Below are 21,040 nucleotides of genomic sequence, written 5' to 3' on the forward strand. Positions count from 1 at the left end.
TTTATGTATTTAACATTTATAAATAGTTGCTTTAACCATTTACATATATAAGTGTTTGTTTGCTTGTTTTATCTGCAGCTCTTTTTGCTAAAAAAGTAAAGATTCCCTTTTAAAAGATTACTCTTTTAAGGTAATTCCACTCAGGAAGGGCAGGTAGATCTCTGTTTTTCATTAATTGAAATTATTTTTCTTTGTTAGGTAAGTCAGAAACTAAGTAAATATATGGTAAGTTTGGTTTTACTTCTGAATTTTGAGGATTGCAGTTTTTTTATTTTAATATCTTTTTACCTCATAATTATATAATATTTAATGGGTTCAAAATACATCTACAAAGCAAGTATATTCAAGGTAAGTCTAACTTCTATCATGGGTTCCCCAACCATGTTCCTCTCTCCTTCATAGACAAAGATTTTACTAATTGTATGATTTATCCTCTCATTCTCTTTTGAAACTAAACAAATATATATTCATATGACTTGTTAGATACATGTTAGCATGACTTTTTTTTCCACTTAACATTAAATCCTGGAGATTATAACTGCCTATAGCCTTCTCTCTCTCTCTTTTTTAACAGTTGCATTATATTCCATTATGTGGATTTACTATCATTTATTCAGCTAGTTCCCTATTAATTACCATGTGTTTGCTTCCGATCTTTAGTTGTTACAAATTGTGCTTTAATAAATAGCCTTGTGCATAATTTTGCCCATATTTTTGCCATTATATTTTTCTTAAATGTTTATTTATTTATTGAGAGAGACAGAAAGAGAGAGAGAGGCAGAGCAGGGGGAGGGATAGAGAGAGAAGAGAGAGAATCCCAATCAGGCTCCACACTCAGCACAGAGCCTGACATGGGGCTCCATCTCACAAACCGTGAGATTATGACGTGAACTTAAATCAAGAGCCAGACACTCAACTGGCTGAGCCACCCAGGCACCCCTGCCATTGTATTTTTGTGATAGATTCTTAGAAGTGAGATTTCTGGGTCAAAGAATAAATGCATATTCAACTTGGCTGTATAGTGGCAAATTCTTTTCCACTGTTCTGCATTTTCACCTATAATGTATGGAAATGCTCTTTTCTCCACAGCTTCACCAACAGAGTATATTCTTGACCTTTTGGAATTTTACTACACTGATAAACAAAATAATGGTATCCCCATATAGTTTGATTTGGATTTATCTTATTATGACATTAGTTTTTCATGTTTAATGGGTTTTCTGTTTACTTTTCAGTGAGCTATACGATCATATCGTCAAGCTATTTTTATGGAAAGTTGTTGGCTTTTTGTTTCTCTCTTTAAAATAAACCTTTTTCATGTATTAAGAGTTATGGCTGGTTGCAACGGTTGTGTCCATTTCTAAATGGACACATTTCTCTCCTTCTCTAAGTTAGCACCCATTTCCCCACTTGGTTTGTATGAAGGTTAGGCTTGGGACCTGTTTTGGTCAATAGAATGCAGCAGAAGTGACCTTGTACCAGTTCCAAGTTGAGGCCTCGAAAGATTTTGCATGCTTCTCTCAGTTTCTTTGAAACCTACTTAGCTACCATGTGGACCAGTCTTGAAGACCTTGTTGGAGAATGAAAGTCCATATGCAGCAGAGATGAGCCATCATTGCTTAGCCTGTCTTAGACTCGGCAACATGAATGAACCCAGCAAAAAGCAAAAGAACCAAACCCCCAAAATAACAATCTCAGAATCATGAGCTAATTTTTTCTTGTCTTAAATTGCTAAATTTTGGGGTGTTTTGTCACGTGGCAAAAACTCACATACGGATGACAGCTTTTTTTCCCTAAAGTATTGCAAACACTGCCCAGTTTGCACATTGTCTTTATAGTGGTGGCTAAACAATCTGTTGTTTTTTTTTTTAATTTGCATATCTACTTTATTTTAATTTTGCTTTTAATCTTGCTTTACTTATCCTTTCTGTTCTTTCCCCATGTGCAACATAGTTTTAAATAGTAGCCATTGCATTGTACATATGATTTTTAATTTGGCTATATATCACACACAATTTCCTATGTTTCTACATGGCACTTATAATTACAAATTTTAATTACAAATCCTTTATGTCCTTAAGCTTACCATAATTTATAAATCCTTTCTTCTTGGACATATATTTTATATTTGTTGCTATTATAGATAACACTATAATGAACAGTATTTTGCTATTTTGAATTGTTTCCTTATGATAAATTATCATGAATGAAATTACTGAATCAAAGCATATAAAAATCTTTATAGTTTTTGCTATGTTTTGACATATAGTTTTTTAAATAATGTAATTTGTAATGTCATCAGCAGTTAGTACTACACTCTCCATAGTTACAGATTTTTATTTTTTTACAGATTAAGTGTGCCGTTCTCTCAAAGTAATTCTTAGAAATGCTTTAAAAATCAAAAATCAATTAAAAGTAAATCAAAAGGCAATAATAGAAGGTGTTAAACTGCAGTCTCCTATCTGTCCCTTCCCCCCACGGTTCTCTGCTCCCCAAGTGGATGCCATCAAGTGTCTTCTCTGGTGGTTAGCCCGGTTCCAAAATAACTTATTTTGAATATCTTTCTAAGTTTTAGATATTGTGTACTGCGTATTCCTTCTATAAAAACTGAAGATTTAGCTCTTTTAAATCCCTCTCATACTCGGATGTCCCTCTCACAGATACATGTCTACTCTTCCCATCAAACAAACCCAGTTTTCAACATGTAAATTGAAATCTGTATTCAGAGTTTTTAACTATCATAGTTATGCATATACTGTTTAATTCAGAACCAAGTTGAGACTTTCTGCTAAATTTCCTTTCTTGTACAACTTTTTGGCTGGTGTTTTGTGGAGTTAATTGCCCTTTATTATTTTGTTAATTTAGTTTTCTTACAGTCTTGGCCTAAATTATTCCCATAATCTTCACTTCTCAGTCCTAGTTTCCACGAAGTCAAACTTGTCAAATAAGCTATTTATTGTCATAGGAATTTTGGAAAATTCCTGCCAGAACTTCAAGTCTTACCTCATCTGCTTCAGTTTGCCTGGTTTTTCTCTAAGGTTGGACATATGTCCATCATCCTCACCCTTCTTGTTGTTTTGAGAAAATTCTCTTCACCTCTCTCCTGTGCTGGATCCATTACTTCATGGACTTCATTTACAAAGGACATTTGTTGTTGGTTTTGCACGCTTAGCATCTGAAGCATTTTCTGTGATAAAGGAAATCCTCATTCTTATGGACAATGCAAGAAAGTAATGATTGACTTACTGTACAGTAGCTGAAAAGGCTAGATTCTCATTTTCACTGACATTCTTTTATCCAGGACACAAATGTGTGAGCTAGGATGGCTCAGTCAGATGTGTTCATGGCAGGGGCGCCTGGGTGGATCAGTCGGTTAAGCATCCGACTTCAGCTCAGGTCATGATCTCACGGTTCGTGGGTTTAAACCGTACATTGGGCTCCATGCTGGTGGTGCATAGCCTGCTTGAGATTCTTGCTCTCTCCTCTCTCTCTGCCCCTTCCCTTGCTCACTCTTCCTCTCTCTCTCAAAATAAATAAACTTAAAAAAAAATATGTTCATGACAGTAACTTGGCTCATGATGTGTCAAAGAGGGGACAGGGAGTGCTCTTTCTGAAGGCAGCAGAGGTAACAGTGTTTGTAATGTGGGATTCTTGGTGTGGGTAGGGACAGCTCAAGGTCCCCAGCCAATACCTGCAGGGACCCCTGGTACCTAATTGCCCTCTTCCATCCCTGTGATGTTCCTGCTGCTTTCTTAGTACCACTACGGAAGCCATGCTTGACCATGTGGAACCCTACCAGAAACTCCAGTCTGTAAATAAGTGTTTCTCCCTAATAGTTTTTCTCACGTTTGTTTCGCACCAAGTGTCTGGAGCCATGTATATCTACATTGCAATTCCCGAGGTGTCCGCAGGTAAGATCTCTGGTGGCCTTGTGTGCAAAATAAAAAGGACTCATTAATCCGTTTTCAAATTTTTAATTAATTAACTTTTTTGCATCCAAAATCTTTTAAATAACAAAGGGGTAGTTTTTGTAACCACGGTGAGCCCATTGAACACTGGTGAACTCAAACTTCTGGCCCTTGGAGTGCACGTAGGGTGTAGTGTGGCTGCACAGGGTTCCTCCGGCCTTGTAAGAATGCCTATATACTTCTCGCCTTTCAGAGGAGCAGAGAGCAGGACAGTGCCATAGCGGTTGGGGGAGTCCAGGGCCAGCTGGTTGAAGGTGAGGATCTTGCCCCCACCTTGAGGATGAAGTTTCCGCACATAGCTGCTTACGGTGCAGCACGCATTCTTTTCAGTTTGGGTACCTCCTGTACACTGAGGTCACTCGTTACAGTTCCTGCACCCACAGCTTTTTTGTCTTCCTGGTCAGGATGCTTCATCCTCCAGATCATCCAGGAAAGGGATAGAAGCAGCTGGTTTGGTGCGACTCATGAACCACCTCTTCACAACTTGGTTGAAGGTGGAGTTGGTTTGTTTGGGAAGAAAACTGCACAGCCTGACCAACAGCCGTGGGTCGGTGTCCTGGCTCTCGGGCTCTTAACCTTAACCTTTTGGCCCTTGTTGTGGAGGATGCCAACTCTGATGATGGCGCCTCTCCCACACCCCAACCTCAGCACAGCTCAGGAGGTGTAAAATGTTACATATCTCTGGTGACAGTGCTGTGGAATGACTTGTGTTGTAGCCCCTCCAATGATACTCTACATTATCCGTACCTTCTGGATAAACTCTTCATCAATTAATCATCCAGGCTCCTCATCTTCTTTGGAACTAGGAACTGTGGCTGCTCTAGAACTTGGAGATATATCGCACCTTCCTTGCTTATTTACTCCCTTGTTTTGCTGGAGACCATTCCCCAGCAACTTTCAGTAATTATATGGAAGGAGAAAAGTTTTTGAGAACACCTATATTAGAATTTTTTTTTATATTCTCATAGTTGATAGTTTAGACTTAAATTTTTATTTATTTATTTTTTAAAAATGTTTATTTTGAGAGAGAAAGCGAGAGAACACAAGCAGGGAGGGGCACAGAGAGAGAGAGAGAGAGAGAGAGAGAGAGAATCCGAAGCAGGCTCTGTGCAGTCAGTGCAGAACCCAATTCGGGGCTCTATCTCACCAACTGTGACATCATGACCTAAGCCGAGATCAAGAGTCGGCCGTTTGACTGAGCCACCAAGGTGCCTCTAGACTTAAATTTTTAGGTTGCAAATCAAGACTCAGGATTTTAAAAGCATTTTTACATTTGTTTTATTACTTTCAGCATTGCTACTGAGAAGGCTGATGGCACTTTTATGCCCAGACCTATGCTTGTGAATTTTGTCTCCCTTTTACCTGCAAATTTTCAGGATCTTCCCTCATTATTCAGATGATGAAATTTTGCAGTGATGGGCTTTGGTGTGAGTTATTTTGTTTTTCAATTCATTTCTGTTGGGTTCTTTAAGCTCTTTACAATGTGGAGATCCATGTATACCAGTTAAATTAGGGGGATTTTTCTTGTTTTAATTTATTTCTTTGATAATTTTCCCTCTCATTTTCTCTGCTTTCTTTATCTGGAACTCTTATTATATAAATGTCAGATTTACTGAATCAATCTTTTTTTTTCTCATATTTTCTCTCCTATTTTTCTTTGCTCTTTTTTTGTTTTATTTTCTGAGAGATATCCTCAACTTTATTTTTCAATATTTATTTTTAATTTACTATATTTTAATTTGCTAAGACTTTTTTTCTTCTTGTTATCTGAAATAACCCCCTTTTATGGTAGCATTCTGATTTGGGGCCAGAGATAAATGTTTCTCTCATTTCTTTAAGGACAATAAAATATTTTAAAACTTTTGTTCCTTAAATTCACTTGTCTCTGTTGTTTTTCTGTATGTTTTAATTTTCATGTTTTATACTGGAGACTTTCTACAACTGGCTTGTGGTCCTTGGCCTCTCACTTATATTAAGAATGAAGCAATAGGGGAGCCTGGGTGGCTCAGTGGGTTGAGTGTCTGACTTTGGCTCAGGTCATGATCTCCCAGTTCCTGACTTCAAGCTCTGTTTCAGGCTCTGTGCTGACAGCTCAGACCCGGGAGCCTGCTTCAGATTCTGTGTCTCCCTCTTTCTCTGTCCCTCTCTCGCTTGCACTCTCTCTCTCTCTCAAAAATAAATCAAAAAAAAAAAAAAAAAGAATGAGGCACTAAGAGCTTTACTGGAGCCCCGTTTTCTCAGGTGGGGCTGGTTTACTGATGAATTTTACCCAGGGGAGAATTCAGGCTTTTTGTTTTGTTTGAGGGGCTCTCCCATTGTTGGTATGGATAGGATTTAAAAAAAAAATTTTTTTTTAACATTTATTTATTGTTGAGAGACAGAGAGATAAAGAAACAGAGCATGAACAGGGGAGGGGCAGAGAGAGAAGGAGACACAGAATCCAAAGCAGGCTCCAGGCTCTGAGCTGTCAGCACAGAGCCCAACGTGGGGCTCGAACCCACAGACTGCGAGATCATGACCTGCGGTCAAAATGGACGCTCAACTGACTGAGCCACCCAGGCACGCCAGGATTTTTTTTTTTTTTTTTCCTAATCTAGTTTTTCCTTCTTTTTCCTGCTTGGGGGATTTAGATATGGATGTTAGTATTACAGGTACCAGGATAGTCAAGGGACTGGTGGACTCAGTGTTTAGTAAATAAGTTACCACTCAAATTCTATTTTTAGTACATTACTTACCTCTTCCCTCACCTATGCTTTATATCCTTAGATAAGATCCTCCATTGTTCAGCTTTTCCAGAGACTAAACCCTTTATCTTTAGCAGAGGTAGGAGAGAGATAATTACTTGGCTGCTTGGGATACAAGAAAATATAGCAGCTCTTTTTAAAGACTTAGCCACTTATCTTGCATTCTGCTCTGCCTTGCATCTTCACTGAAGTAACTGATCCCTTCAATTCTTCAGGCTCCTGTGGTGTGAAACAGCTACATTCTTGCTGTTAATCCCTCTTCTCTCACACACACATAAACATCTCCATTCAGGTCTCCTAAATTAGTAATAACTGCCTAGTTGGCTTCCAGTTTCCAAAATTATTTAACGTCTCTTTTCTACAGTGCTCCAGTTTCTTTCTTCCTTCCTTTCTCTTTCTCTCTTTTATTCCTTCTTTCCTTCCTTCATTCCCTGCTCCCTCCTTTCTTTGTTTTTTCTTCCTTCCTTCCTTCCTTCCTTCCTTCCTCTTTCTTTCTTTCTTTCTTTCTTTCTTTCTTTCTTTCTTTCTTTCATTTTACACTTTGTGAGCCCACCCTTTTTTAATTACTATAATTTTTTTGAGTTTAGATGGATCAGAAATAAATGTATATGTTAGATTCACAAAGTTTAACCAGAAAATTCTAAGTATGTTTCTTTCTTTTGTTTTCCTTTTCCTTTATTGGAGAGAGAGAGAACGAGTGGAGGAGAAGGGCAGAGGGAGAGAGAGAGAGTCTCAAGCAGGCTCCACACTCAACATGGAGTCTAGCATAGGACTTGATCTCACAACCCTGGGATCATGACCTGAGCCGAAATCAAGTCAGACACTCAACCGACTGAGCCACCCAAGAGCCCCTAAGTAGGTTTCTTTGTAAGTAAAAATCAAGGTACTGAAAGATCCTTCCGTGGGCAGATTGGATACCAAATCCTATAGTGGGAATGGAAATTTGGAATTGTATAAATTCTCTCCCTGGGTGTTTTCATGTATCTGCTCTTCATAAATTGGCATTTGTTAGGATTGGTTTATTCTAGAATTATATCTTTCTGCTTTTCCTTTTACTGTACTCAGTACTAGAAATGTATTGTAATTATTTTATCTTATAGGCCTCACTTCTTTTTCTATGGATAAGATCATTATTAACAAAGGATTATAACTCTCATCACTCACATTCCAAATTCTAGCTCTGTATTTTCTAACTTAGGGGAGTACATTAATTGAATCTGTGCTCCTGAGGTTACTCTCCCACAATATCTATTCAGAAATACCTCTTTTTCTTCACCCTCTGAAGTTTTATTTCCTTTCTAATATAATTTTGTTTTAAGATAATAAGCATATGTTAGATAATATTTGTGTAACTCTTATGCATTATTAGTTATACAAATAAGGCATTCTATCCCCCTATTTTCCTTTTTAATCAACAACAAATTTTAAGTGTTTAGTCAATGTTAAACATGTAGATAGAGGGGAAACAAGAATCCAGAAAGGTTAGGGATTGAAAATTTATCAGGCATAGAGATGCAAAGAAAGAAGAATAGAAGAAAAAATAACACGGTAGCCATTATAGGTCAAGTTATCTTCTGAGGTAAAAAAAAAAAAAAAAAGAAAAAAAAAGATATTTATTTTCATTTAACTACATTATATAGCATATATAGTCTTAATTTTTTTCTTCTTTCAAAATGAAATGTTGGAAAAATATTGCTAAATAATATATATTGTTACAAGGTCACCAATGAAATCCGAAACTTCATACCTAACAGAGTGTTTCCTTAAGAGGTTGATCTCCATGGGACCAGAAGACAGAGTATATTGCATATTTTGTTTCCAATTTTAATGGAACACAAGTAAAGCATTTGCCTACATGTATAAATACCAATGGACTACTTGAAATGGAGAATTCCTTTCTATAGAAGTCCGTACAATTTCATTCTGACATCCCTCTGCCTATGAAACTCTGTAGGGAAAAGAGTTGGCAAAATTACCTTTAGAAGTCTCATTAATCTATTTATCACTTACATGTTATCAATGACTTGCTTTATTGTGAAAAACACTGATCAAAATGCGTATCCTATAATAGCTTTAAATGAAAACAAAACAAGTTATACAAGATAGAAGAAAAATGAATACATGATTTTTCCGCCTTAGACATACAAGGTATACTTTTGAGTAAATAAAAGATTACTAAATGCCTTCTGGCTCTGTTGCTAGCCCAGTGTTACCATGACCACTATTATCTAGTTAAAGAATGTTTGCTTGTTCTTGAGTGAGATGACTTAAAGCAAATCATTTTTGTTTCCAGATTAGAAGCTCGTTCTATGGAATCACCTCCCACCCCTCTTTGTGTTTGGACTAGCAAATCTATTTTCTTTCATATATTTTATTTGTCTGATTCAAGAATCAAAACCCTAGGTTCTTGAAGACTACAGTAGATTCGTAAATCAATGGGTATATTGGAAATGGATGTTTTAACTTTCATTATCATGCTTCTTTCTTTGGAGAGGATCGATGTTTTAACTTTCTTTTTAAATGCTTCTTTCTTTCTAATGCTTTAGGCTTCTTATTCTAATCCTAGAAGCACCTTGCTCTAGTCACTGAATCATTTGCTTTGCACTGATTCAATGTAAGATACTTTTTTACATTCTGCACATGTAAAATTTTCCAGAATAGGTACTTAAAAATGTCCACATTTTTAAGATTTAATATTCTATTTTAAGAGAAAAAAGTGCAGTTTTGTCCTCCATTTTTATTTTGCAAATACTTCTATCTTTACTCTGTCTTCACCAAATTACATGAATACTTTTTTTTTCCCCCTTTCCAGGCTATCTGCTGCTATATGAACAGGGATTCTCTTTTAGCTCGCTACTGTATTTCAATCAGCCAACATCCTATCTTTCAATAATTAATTCATCATAGAACACACTGACCCTACCCTTCTGGAAAGGACACACATTTCCCACATTTTACAGTATTGATTTAATATTTTAATTGTTGGAATTGAGAATTGAAAAATGATTGTTGCTTTTTCAACCAGAGTGGTATATGTGCAGAAGATAATAATAACAGTAATGCCTTATTTTACTAATTTAAAAATTAACCCCACCCTTCCACCACAAACACATACATTGGGATATCCATCTCTGATATTGGAACACATCTACTAGTAATTTAATTGGAAACTCTCCCTGTCTTCCTCCTTTCTTTCTTTCATGCCTCCTCTCCTTCCTCTTTCCCTTCCTTTATTTAATTTAAAAATTCTTTAATTTAATTTTTGAGAGACAGAAAGAGTGAGCAGGAGAAGGGCAGAGAGAGGTAGAGAGAGAATCCCGAGCAGGCTTCACATTGTCAGCACGGAGCCTGACTTGGGGCTTAAACCCACGTACCATGAGATCATGACCTGAGCAGAAACCAAGAGTTGGACGCTTAAGTGACTGAGCCACCCAGGTGCCCCATCCCTTCTTTTGTTTATTTTTCTTTCTTCATGGATGATAACATAATGATAATATGTCTTAGAATCAATGCAGACTTTAATCTGAAAACATAGCATAGCTACAATTAGTTGAACTCTTACCACATGTTAATGTGCATGAGGTCTTAGTTTTTTTCTATTTTACTGATGAGGAAACTTAGGCCCCAAAAACAAGCAGATCACTCAAACTTATATATCTGGTAAATGGTAGCATTTGAACTGATATTATCTTAGTCCAAAGAGTGGACTTCACATAAACTTTACATAAACTAAAGTTTCATTTGTTCACTATATGTGAAGTATACCTGAACAGAGCTCTGAAGTTGTAAAATAGAATCATATATGTTAAAGATGGAAGAAATTTAGAAGACATCTATTCTACATCCCTTATTTTGTAGATTAGAAAATAACTCCAGGTAGGTTAAGTGATTTCCTCCAGGTATTACATTTTGGAAATTTGCAGACACAGGGCTAGGACAAAAATCATACATACTTGTAGTAACAAATTTGAATACCATAGATATACATAAAGAAAAAGTGAAATTGTGCTCCATCTTAACCTGGAAAGATTTCACCTTTCAGAGATACAACATTTACCCTACAGTTTTCAGATCATACTGAAAAATAGGAACCATGATGAAAGTATCTGTAAATGTAATTCTTTAAAATTATTTTGGAAGTCCAAAGGAAAATATTGCCACACATACAACTCTTCTAATGTGTGCCCTAATACTTTTATTAAAAGAGGAAGAATTGATATATATAACAAAGACTTTCATAATAATTCCTACTATGTACGAAGAATTCCTTATGTATTAACTTATTTAGTCCTCATCAGAAAGTTTTGAAGTGAGAACTAGTACCTCTGTTACCATTTTATGAAGGAAGTAACAAGAGTTTGGAAAGGTCGAGCAACTTACGAAAGGTAAGAATGGGACAATTGACGACTCAGACTCTTTGGCAGTGAAGATTTGAGTCGCTCAAACCCTGGCTAATTGAGGTTCTGGCTGATGGTAGAGGTAATGACCAATGGGTAATGGAAGAAGGAAGCCAAAGATATTAATTAAAGGCATTAATTAATTAAAATGACCAGTTACAGAAATGAGGACTATAGAAGCTTCACAAGATTTTTTGGACAGGTGTACGTGAGTGTGTGTGTTCGTTTGTATGCTAACCACTTTCTTCGACTCTTGCTTTCTCTTTATGTTAACTAGACACCTGCTATTGGTGGTTACATTTACAATTTTGACTTCAGGTAACAGTGGGACTGTTACTGAATTTGAGGAACAATTAATATAGCTAGTAATGGATGCAATGACTTGTCACACTATTTCTCATTTGGGGGAAAAGAATAAAACCTTCTCTTTTAAGAAGGATAATGGTACATTGTTACATAAAGTTGTTTTGCTATATGAGGTTGTTTTGTTGCTGTATGGAAGCTAAAGCCAGGGGCAAGGAAGTCCAGAGTCAAAGGAGTGGGCTGTACTCCTTTGTCTATCTGTTGCCTATCAGCTCTAATTGACCTTTTTGCCTGCTCTGTGAAAATGGATCTGGGCCTTTTGCCAACTGACACAATGTTAAGTTTTGTTGCTAAAGAGCGATGGAGAGAAAATGTAGGTAGAAAGGGTTTTGTTTTCTGGTTTTGGAGTGTTTGATCCCATGGCATGGATAGCTTCTTTACTGCTCAGCTTCTGAAACTCCTCTGGTGGGCAGTTGCACCTCCAGCAGCCAACTTCCATGTGGTGGGTAGAGTCTTCAGCATCGGGCTCCTGCAGGTCGTGGCAGCCAACAGCACCTAGTAGACAAAGGCTACCACTTGGGTGGTTTGGTAGTGAGAGGCACCTCTCTGTGAATAGCTTTCACCCACGTTTTAGAGCTCGTTTCCAGCAATTTCTGCCAGCTAAGCATACAGCAAATTCTGTGCCATTCAGTGGGTCACAGCTACACCCTCTACTATGAGGTCTGTATCTCAGCCCTGGGGGATGGGGGATAGTGTTCTCTCTCAGCAATAGGGGTAGTCATTGCTCCTTATACCTGTTGTTCCTATAATTTTTAGAGGTCTCTTTACTTTTTACTAGCCAATATCTTCTTATTCCAATCCCTCATTGTAGTTAATAGTTCATTATATTAAATTTCCCCTTTTTAAATTACTGTGTGATTACTCTCTCTTGATTAAATTCAAGGCTGTCTGACCTCAATTTCCATGCTTTTAAACCACTACCCTGTACTACTTTTTACCATTAACAGAGATCATTTAAAGCTGATAATAATGTGGCCTTGAATTTTTTAACAGCTAAATAATTAATAATTAGGGTAGTAGAATCATAACATTTAAAGGTGGGGAAGAACATTAGAAACAATTCAGTCCAGTATCTTTTTTATTCAGATATGGAAATGGAGGCCAAAATAACTAAAATTATGCTGAGATCCATATTTTGCCTTTTTTGGTGTCACTATTACCTATCATAGAGCCAATATTTATTAAGTATGATTTCAATTAAAATGAGTGAATATACTAGAAAACATTTATTGAGCACCTTGCCAGTAGCTACAGGTGGAGTGGTGATTTAGATAGAGTTGTTTCCTTCCATAGGTTTTCAGTCAAGTAGCAAATTTGAGATAAGAATAACAACTTTGTTTAAATCTAATCCCTCTTTGCTTTGGATATTATCGCCAAGCTGGTTGTGGGTTGAAATCAAAAGACAGTTTTCTTTGTGCAGTCTTTGTACTCATTCTAAGGCTGTATAAGGATAAGCATCGTGTGGACATATTTAGGCTTAACTTTAATATAGCTATTAGAATCTGTTATCTTCTGGAACAAGTTTTGTGTAGTTACTCTAAAAGCTTAATTCCCAAAGCACACGTTTATGATTTTATTTTTGTACTTATGGGGACAACATATTTACACAAAAATTCCAAAATCTCTTTGGATTTTAATTTAGCAGGAACCTTCTTACTTCACTTTCTGGAATGATGGATGACAAGAAATACTACCACAATCTAGTAGTTTGTGACATATCTTGAATATGTAGCTCATGGAATTTTAATAATAAGCCATGGCTGATTTTGTTTATGAGTTCTGATAACTTTAGAAATTGAATAAATAAATGTCTGTCTTTAGCACATCTTCATCATTGGGGGGCACTGTGTATCAGAGCATTTCACAAAAGTTAGAATAAATCCTATGTTAAAAAAATAGAATTTCTAATAATATATTCTATGTAGATAAAGTTTTTTGTGTAATAAAAAATTTTTCTTATGTAACATTCATTAGCACACAGCCAAACTGAAGGAGATCAGAAATTTAGTGGCTCTTTTCATCCCATTTCATAATTTTAAAATATATTGAAAAGCTAAGAAAAGTGAAAGTTGCTGGACTCTGAGAACAAACAAACAAACAAATAAACAAACAATGCTTTTATTAAATAGTGGTTGTAATGTTCCCTTGTTTCATATCATGAAGTCGTAATTTTAACCATTCACTTCGTGTCCAGTATCATCACCTTTATATTTGTGTTAATACCTAAATTGGTGACTAAATTTAATATCCAGGACATCATGAATATTTTTGAGAGTATCACCTTTTCTGCTTTCTTTTCCTTCTCTGTCTTACATTTCTGTGTCCATTTCTTGATATTTCTCTGTTCTTAAACTTGCTTCCCTTAGCACACACTTACTTCTTGCCTGACCAGAGTTTCTGCTGACCTCTGAAAAGTCATGGCAGACATATATTCTGCACGGATATAAGAGAATAAGGATTTAGTCCCTTGCTTCTACTGATCCTTCCAGAGATCATTCTTCATGGTACTTTAAAATGTTTATCCTAAAAATAATAATTTAAAAACTAATGTGACTAAAGTCTTAAAAAATAAAAACCTTTTATGATCTATAAACAAGGGAAACCACATGTTCCGTCTTCATGTATTTTCTTCCAATTTTTCAATGCATTTTGGAGAAATAATTCGGAAAAATTCTGAAGGAAGTGGACTGCACTGCAATGAACTGTGAGAACATTTGAACATGTTGCACATACTCTGGGGAGGGCAGCAGACGGAGGCCCTGCCTGTTACATTCTTTACCAGTGAGAACATGCACCTCTCTTATGATTGACCTGGAGGGATCACAAAGAAAGAGAGACAAACCTGCCTCACAAGATTCATTCAGTGAGGAGTGGAAAAAAGGGCTGAAACTTGTCTTCGTCACTGGCATGATAATTGCTAAATATGGAATCCATAAAGAAATGATGAAAATCTGGGATGATGATATAAATAATTTCTGGAAATATCCATCATTCACCTGTAAAAGTAAATCAATACTATATTTGGATCTTAATGCATTAAGAATGATGCAATCTTCAATTAAATTCTTTTCTACATTGGGGTGATAGCCACCAATGTGACTTTCAAGTTGCTAGCGTGTTTGGCTTACTGTCAACGGTCATTCAAAATACTTGTTAAGCGTAGCTTTCTAAAAATGTTCATAATAGCAAATCTAATGCTAAGTTGAGAGAGATTTTTCTAGGATGGAGAGTTTTGTTTTTTCCCTAGTCATAATGGCAGGGTGAATTCTATGACCAGGTTTACTGCTTTCAGCATAACGATGTTGGCCAACATGAATTGACATAGTACAAATCAGTGGTGGTCAGTGTGGATTTTGAAGTCATCTATTTTGCATATTTTAACATCTTGTAATAAAAAGGTCTATGACTAATATTTATATTTGAAAAGCCTTTTTATGTGAGACACATTAGTAATTATTTCTGGCCTTAGAGTCCACAAAGAGATAAGCTATTTTGAAAGAAAAATTAAACAGAATGTTCATGTATCTGTTTAGATGATAAAATAGCTTAATGGTTTTCATGAAACATATTTAAGATATATTGCTTTGAGACAATGCTTATATTTATATAATGGTGATGTTACATCCCTAATAAATATTTAAGCAACTTGGTTCCTGGTGAGCACCCTTTACTGAAGTTACCTGGATATCTAAATTTAGCAATTGGAGTATTTTCTGGGGTTGTAAGCAGACCTTGACTGTAATTTCAGTTTAGATCTTTTTGCATAATTATTTTGAAGTTGACATAATGGAGGAAACAAAAAGCACATGTGTGTGGGAGACACAGACAGGAGAAAAAACAAGACAATATTTTAAAATAGTGTTTGATAGCTTACCAGGAAAAAAAATTACCCATAAATGTTAACAAACAACAATAATAACAACTTATGCAGGGTTTTAAAAATTATGATACATCTATTCTTTATCATTCTTACAGTGTGCAATAACTTTAACAGGATATATGTATTTGGTTTTTATTATAAGATTCACTTTGGGACCAATCATTTCACTGAAGAGGTGAGTCTGTTTTTAATGTACTTGCTCAGAGCAATACAGTTTTTAAAATTTGCTATTTATTTGGGACTAATTGCCACCCCTAATTTAAAGAGAAGAAAACAAAAGAAATAAGTTTTTCCTAGCTAGACTGTTACGTGAATTATAAACTTAGGGCTCGAATGAATTTGATACTTGCATAGTTCAGTATTATCCCTGTTACAGAAGAGGATACTTACATCCTGAGAGGTGGCCTGACTTTCACAAATGCTCCTTGGAGGCATGGTTGGGAGTGAGAGGTGAGGCCTTTGTAGCCTTGCTCATTTGCCTGGTGAATCCAACTTGGTGAAGATGAATTTGTTCTCCTTGTTTTGTTTATTTTAAGCCCTTTGTATTTGTACATCTGATGCAAGCAAGTATTTTATCACAACAACTTCATTTATTATCTATTTCTAATAATATGCATGGCCAACCAACACTTTAAAACATTTTCGTTTTCTGTGTTAAATTCTTTTCAAAGTCATAATTTAAAAATGGAGTATTTCCAAAACACTGTCTTTTAAGTATCAAAACAAAGAAATAGGGAAGAGAAGGCAGATTATCCTGTGATTACAACAAATAAGAAATAAGGAATGTTGATCAGGGCCTCTTCTAAATACACCTGAAATTTTTTACATGACTTTGGGTAAGTCCCTTAAGCTATTAGCACTTCTATTTCTTTATTGCAAAAGGTAATAATAGCTGTCCTCTGACTGTTAACCTTTAACCAATATGTTGTGCACTCATTGATTCTTCTTCCATTGAAATATTAAAATCCTTGATGTGTCTTTGTTTATGATTGGGCTGAATACTTTTTACTATCCTTCCAGCAGGGCTGTAGAAAGAAGACTGAAAAAATAGATGAAAATTAATTCTCACATTGGAATTTCAGTTATGACTATGAACTTTTCTTAAGAATCATTTGATCAGGGGCACCTGGGTGGCTCAGTCGGTTGAGCTGTCTGACTTCGGCTCAGGTCATGATCTCGTGGTTCGTGAGTTCGAGCCCCGTGTTGAGGTCTGTGCTGACAGTTCAGAGCCTGGAGCCTGCTTTGGATTCTGTGTCTCCTTCTCTTTCTGCCCCTCCCCTGCTCATGCTCTGTGTCTCTCTGTCTCTCAACAATAAATAAATGTTAAAACAAAACAAAACAAAAATTCTAAAAAAAAAAAAAGAAGAATCTTTTGATCAAATGCAGCTAGTGGATGGCAGAGGTTATCCTAGAATGAAACTCTGTGATCTCTAAGTCACTGGCTTTCAAAGGATGGTCCCCTAACCTGAAACACTGTCACCTGGAAACTTGTTAGGAAAGAAATACTTGGGTCTTATCCCAGGCATACTCAGTCAGAAAGTTGAGGCCCAACTATTTATGTTTTAACAGGTTCTACATCTAATTTTGACATATGCTAATATGTAAGAACCACTACTCTAAACTAGAACAAATGAAAAATAAGACAGACTCCTAGAAGTCAAACCATCTCAGACTTGGCAGCAAAATTTATGTTATATGGTGTATATACTTTTTGATGTTTGCACAGGAAGACAAGAGATTTGTGTTAAGTCTACATTGATTGCTTATGCTGACTTTACCACTGAAAATGTTGAAAGAAGTCAGGGAAATCCTAAAGTTTTGATAAGGTATTGAAAATAGCAGAAGGAGGTCATTAAGGAAAATATGGTTGCTGCTGAGATGTAGATGTTAGAATCTAATAATTTGTTCTGTGCACAAATGAAAGCTAAGAAAGGGTGCAGGGCATTCTGAAAGATTTAGCACATGTCACCAGATTATGATCATCTGAAAGTGTCACTCACATTCAGCATTTGTTCTTATAAATAAAAGTTTGATTTGGTATTAAATTAATGATAATCTTGAGGTTTAATTTAGTTCTTTGAGGTTGAGAAAATCAAAGAAGCCAGAAGAATTTGCTTCATTACAAAGATATTAATGTTTTATATACTTTATACTGGTAGCAATTTTTTTTATAGTGGAAATAATTATGTTTCAGTGAAGGGGAATTATAAAATCAAGCTACTTTCATGTTGGACAAAGTTATTTTTATACTTGTGGTAGTTTGAGCTACATTGCTGATACTAGTATAGAAGAGGGATATTGGCAAATATATTCAAGACTTAGTGTGAGCACTGCTGGTTGTATACCACTGGTTCTCAAAGTAGTTGTTTTGGACAAGTGAGGGCAAAAAAGTAAGTTGGTTACAATTATCTGGAAGTCTTATTCTAACTTACTCATGTTCTTCAACATCTTGCATTCCCCAACATCCATTTTATAATGAATTCATAAGGAAAAATGACTTAAATTATGTTAAATCTAAGAAGAATTGGTCTTTAAGAATACCTTAGTTATTTGCATTATCATCTCATCTGTAATATACATGTTATCTGTTCAAAGTAGGAGGAAAATATTACAGATGGGTTAAACTTCAATATCATATGTTTCTGTGAAAGTGGAAGAAGGGAAGCCCAGTAATTTCACACTGATTTTATTTTTTAATCTCTTTTGTAGAAGCTATCAGAACTTTTCTACCTATAAAGGACTTTTTTCCTCTTCAAATGCGTCTACCTTTCTGTTCTAAATCAAACCATAAAGGATATTAAATGAGACTGTGAGTGTTGGAGAGGTCGGAAAGCCTGCCTTGGTCAATCAATATATCTTTGTAAAGAAGATGCCTCAAACTATGAAGTCACCTATTGATTGTTTAAAACCCTACTGTTGCCCCCAATCCTTTTGATTTATTATCAGTAATGGAATGATGTAAGTTTGCTAATATCCAGTTTCTTTAGGATACCGGTTTTCTGAATTGAAGTTAAAGACCACTTTACACTTCTGAATTTGGGAAGCTGGTTAAACGAGAGGTGGAGAGCCTTCTTCATCTGATCTTCAGTGAACTGCTATCAGTGATCTTTAGACTTGATTAACCTCTTCTTGGCTATCAGCTCCCTGGGTAGTTCCACCCAACCAAATTTATTGTTCTGGTCAGGGTCCTTGGTCAGCCTCACTTCTTGCTTGGCCCTGTTCTTCCTCTGGTGTTCTCTTAGATCCATAGGCCCTGTTGCCCTCCTTTCAACGTCATCAGCTGCTTTCAGGTTAAGTCAGAGCAAGACCTTTTTTTAAAGTCCTAAGTCTGTTCCTGAAAACATACTCAAGGCAGAGATAATGCTGAGACAAGGCACAGCCAGTGTCGACGTAACAATTGTATATGTTGAAATTGAGGAACACAATACACTTTTAGAAATAAGATACGTATGATGCAGAGGTGGAACACAGGATCCCCCAGAAGAGATCAAGTCATTTGTGACATGGCATTCTCTTAGCATCCTTCTCAACCTTTGTCTGTTTCCTATTACTTGATTCCTGTCTTAAAAGTGTGTGTTACGAAGACATGGTCTGTGGCTGTTTGGTTTTATACGTGTAGTGCCTAACGTGCAAGTCCTTAAGAAATATGAGCTGGAGGAGTTTTGAAGAAGGAAATAGCACAGAGAAATGGGGGGAACAAAGAGATCTTCATCATGTGACATAGGTTGAATTTGAATAATTCAATTGACTACCTATGGGTAATAATCTATGGAACCATGGGTAGTACATGGACAGAGAGGAGATTGTCTGATAATCCCAGTGAGGGAAGCAGCTCAGGCCCAGGGAACATGGTCAGAGTGTAAAGGGTGTTCTGTAAAGGATGATCACAGGAGCAGAGAGCTCCTGTGTGGAATAGTAAAAGATGAGGTTAAACACATGAAGTGGACAGATGATGGAGAGCTTGGCTTAGTGGTGTGCTGGAACTGGTTTGAATTGTTTCATGAGAGCCTATTATATCTCTCTTTCCACCTCCAGGAAATCAGCTATGATGAGAGTGTTCGCACTACAGAAATCTGCAAATGGTACAAATTAGGACACCTCCACACTCCTAAACACACACACAGGACCAAGTGTTGTTATACATTTATAAGTGAATCACTGCATTGCATGTTAGGCTTCAGAGGTGGTACTTGTTTCTAGGGTCAAGTAAGAGATAGCAGGATGAGACCAAAATATTTGTCAGATTAAAAGGCACCACTTAGCAACAGCAGAGTGTGGAACTGTTGCAATGAACAGAAGCTAAAAATATTGAAGCTAGCAATTTTAGTTAGAAAGTAAAATGGCAAAATTGATGGTTTGGAAGGATTTCCTCATTGTGTCATTCTTTTACAATAATATGTTGCTTTGATTTTTTTTCCCCTCAAGTTTCTTCAGATCTATAGGTAGTATATATGTAGGGAGGAGGTTGCCCAATAATCCCCGTGAGGGAAGCAGCAAGGGTGCTTACCTGGTATTCTCTGAGCATCCTTCTCAACATTTGTCAGTTTCTCAATACATATTGCCGTGATTACTTGATTCATGTCTCAGAAGTAGGACTCCTCCCATTCTCAGAAAATCGTCTTGTTCTGGGATAACCTCAATTCTATAGAAAGCTGTGACAATGAAATTTTTAAATTTTATTTGCTTTTATATTTTTAAGGCTATGTTTGTGCTGATAAACAAGGAGATTAAGTGCTTTCTTATATAAATAACACATTAGAAAAAATGGATAATGTACAAAGGTATAAAAGAGAAAGTACTCATAAATAAATAGCCATTTGTAAACATTTGTTGATTATTCTTCTAGGGCTAATACAATAATTTCAGTTTCCTTTCCTTCTTTCACTTTTATTTGTTAGTTTTATCACCTTCTAATAAAATACTTAATTTTATTTAAAAAAAATTTAATGTTTATTTTTAAAGTTTTATGAAAGCCCATAGATGGAATGGACAGGCTCTCTGGAGGAGGTGATACTTAAACTGGGTCTTCACATTTGAAAATATGAGTTCTTCAGAAAGAGGAGTAGAGAATGTCATGCAAGTTTGAAGATTTCTCTAGGTAGAGATATGGAGAATGAATTTCAGCCCCCCCTCTGCCCAAAACCCCCCAAAACCAACAATAAACAAAAAAAACCACTTGAACAAAAGTTCAGAAACATGTATTTAGGGTACCTGGGTGGCTATGTTGGTTAAGCTTCTGGCTCTTTGACTCAGGCAATGATCTCATGATTTGTGAAATGGAGCCCCACATCAGACTCTGTGCTGACAGGGCAGAGCCTGCTTGGGATTCTCTCTTCCTCTCTTTCTACCCCTCCCCCACTCACACTCCTGTGCTCACTCTCTCTCAAAATAAACAAATAAACTAGATGCTCTAGAATTCTGTAAGTGTTTCACTCTGTGTCAGTTTGGAAGCCATTAGAAATTTTGATCCAAAGAATGACAAGTCCTGTATTGGTTCTTTACTGGATCTCTCTGGTTGTCATGTTTATGGTAGACTGTAAGGGATCAAAGTTGAGGGTAGAGAGGCAAGTTATAAGGTTATTAGAGTCTCCAAGTGAGCCATGTTAAGGACTCAGAACATGGTGGTAGTAGGGAAAGTGGAAGGAAGTGGTCTAAGTCTGGGTATGTTGTGTTTTGAAGATAGGGAAT

The 21,040-nt window shown here is 36.3% G+C and overlaps 1 pseudogene; it reads right to left on the bottom strand.

Annotated features, from left to right (window-relative positions):
- Window positions 1–4,006: 4,006 nt before the first annotated feature.
- LOC124527244 (ribosomal protein L18-like) lies at window positions 4,007–19,932 on the bottom strand (annotated as a pseudogene).
- Window positions 19,933–21,040: the final 1,108 nt, after the last annotated feature.

This window comes from Lynx rufus, unplaced genomic scaffold, assembly GCF_022079265.1.
Source record: "Lynx rufus isolate CCGP_SWC_20201006 ecotype Redwood Valley unplaced genomic scaffold, mLynRuf1.p SCAF_5, whole genome shotgun sequence".
NCBI classification, from domain to species: Eukaryota; Metazoa; Chordata; class Mammalia; order Carnivora; family Felidae; genus Lynx; species Lynx rufus.